The sequence below is a fragment of the Marmota flaviventris genome, chromosome 6 (genome assembly GCF_047511675.1).
Source record: "Marmota flaviventris isolate mMarFla1 chromosome 6, mMarFla1.hap1, whole genome shotgun sequence".
Taxonomy (NCBI): Eukaryota; Metazoa; Chordata; class Mammalia; order Rodentia; family Sciuridae; genus Marmota; species Marmota flaviventris.
The window spans coordinates 89,156,592-89,159,043 of record NC_092503.1 but is presented as its reverse complement, the minus strand read 5'-3'; the positions used below and the strand labels follow the sequence as shown (position 1 = coordinate 89,159,043).

The following is a 2,452-nucleotide window of genomic DNA, read 5'->3' as shown; positions in this document are numbered from 1 at the left end:
TAAGTGGATGAGGCTGGCCTCAAACTTGTGATCCTCCTGCCTCAGCCTACCAAATCACTGTGATTACAGGCTTGCACCACTGTACACAACTTATAAAATTATTTTAAAGATGAGTTTGGTTGTCTCCAACTTAGCTTTCACTCTTGTGGAAGGCTTGAGTATCAGAAAGAAGGAATACTCAAGCTCAGCGAGTCAAAGACTGAGACTCAAGGAGATGGAAGAATATAGAGTGTAAAAAGAACACTAAAAGAAAGTATATGGGGAAAGTTGCATGACATTGGTTTGGGCAATGAGTTTTTGGACATGACCCCAAAATACAGGCAACAAAAGTAAAGTCAGACAAATGAGATTGCATCACTTAAAAAAGTTCTTCTGCAGGCGGGCAGGGGTCAGGAGGTTGAAGACCATGGAGCCAGGCGTGGACAGTGGACGCGGTTCCACTGAGAGCCAAAGATGGCAGTGAATGGACACCCAATGTCAGTCACCAGTGATAATCTAAGTCGACATGACATGTTGGCCTGGATCAATGAGTCTCTGCAGTTGAATTTGACAAAGATTGAACCATTGTGCTCAGAAGCTGCTTATTGTCAATTTATAGATACGCTATTCCTGGGCTCTGTTGCCATGAAGAAACTGAAATTTCAAGCTAAGCTAAAACATGAATATATCCAGAACTTCAAAATACTATATGCAGGTTTTAAGAGGATGGGACCTGACAAAATAATTCCTGTGAATAAATTAGTAAAAGGAAAATTTCAGGATAATTTTGAGTTTGTGCAGTGGTTCAAGAAGGTTTTTGAGGTAGACTGTGATGGAAAAGACTATGACCCTGTAGCTGCCAGACAAGGTCAAGGAACTGCAGTTGCTCCCGTCCTTGTTGCTCCAGCTCTGAATAAACTGAAGAAACCTCTCAGCTTAAGCAGTGCAGCTCCACAGAGACCCATTTCAATACAAACAACCGCTGTGACTTCTACAGCTGGCCCAGGAGTGGTTCAAAAGAATTCTGGTGTGGGCATTGGGCATGATGAAGCAGCAGAATGGATATAGCAGGTCAACGTATTGAAACTTACTGTTGACGACTTGAAGAAGGAGAGATAAGCTTGGAAAGCTAAGTAACATTGAATTGATTTGCCAGGAGAATGAGGGGGAGAACGACCCTGTATTACAGAGGATTGTAGACATTGTCTAAAGCTTTGTGATACCTGATGAAGGGGGTCCACGGGAGGAACAAGAAGACCATTAACAGCCTGGATCAGCAGAGCAACATCCGAATTCTTCACTCTAAATCATGTGCTTAACTATAAAATACAGTTATTTTTAGAGGATTCACTGATTTCTTTTCATAAGCAAAAAGTACCTCTTTTTAAAAGTGTACTTTGCAAATGTTTTGCTCCTTTCCCAATAAGTTCGAGTTAGGAGCTTTTACCTTGTAGCAGAGCAGTATTATTTCTACTTCCTTCACCTGGGGAACAAAGAGGCTCACCATGGGGCTTACCCTGTAGATGCTGGTCACATGGATTGCTGAAGAAGGTATTTTTATGTAATACACTGAGGTGGTGACTTCAGTAAAGACTGAATTGAGTTTTAAGCTAATGTGAAGTCGTGGAAGGGAACATTTTAATAAATAAATGCCTTAAGAGTATTTAAAATATGCTTCCATATTTCAAAACATAAAATGTAACATGACAGTAGATTTTATGTGTCTGACGTTGTATCTGGGAAGGAAGGTCCAGACCTCAGAACCTTTGGAACCTGCTGTCACAGGCCTTACAAGGTTGCCTGAATCCCTACAGGCCTAGGCTTTAATCCCAAAAGGAAAGTTTAAGAAATTGCTCTGTAAAGCCATTTGGTATCATTGACCAATTGCATCCCTGCTAAAAGCAAACAGCTTGATGCCCTGAGATGTTTGAGGTGAAGAGTGTTTCATTGAGTGTTTCTCTGATGGTTTTTCCATTTATTCCTGAAATTTTTATATATTGAGGAAAATAAGGTGTGTCCAGTTTTTTAAACTAATAACTACTTTTGGAGAATTGCCCATATCTCTGGGATTTGGATGAGAGTTCTGTCCTGTTTTACTTCTTAAGTTTACATTTAACATGTTTCTCTTCTCTGTTGCCCTTGCCCCATGGGGACTCCTCTTTGGCTCCTTAAATTTGCTGCGCAGCATTGGAAGTACAGCAGGCAGATGATCATGCTGCAAGCTCTTGGTGGACCTCTAGGAAAGGGAGCCATCAGTGAAGGCCACAGTTATCTTGGGATCTACAAGGCTGGGCTGTTTTCCATATCATCTGTCCCTGGCTCTCCACTGTTATCAGAATACTTTGTCAATGCACTTATCTCTTTGGAGATAAAATTCACTAGTGTGTTACTAAATGTTAATTTCTTTTGCAGAAAATGCAGTACCATATCTGAATTAATATTTAAAATATTTCATTCCTTAACTCCTTTATTT

At 40.5% G+C, this 2,452-nt stretch overlaps 1 pseudogene; it reads left to right on the top strand.

The window, feature by feature from the left end:
- The first annotated feature begins 453 nt into the window (after positions 1–453).
- Positions 454–1,243, top strand: LOC114086959 (microtubule-associated protein RP/EB family member 1 pseudogene; annotated as a pseudogene).
- Positions 1,244–2,452: the final 1,209 nt, after the last annotated feature.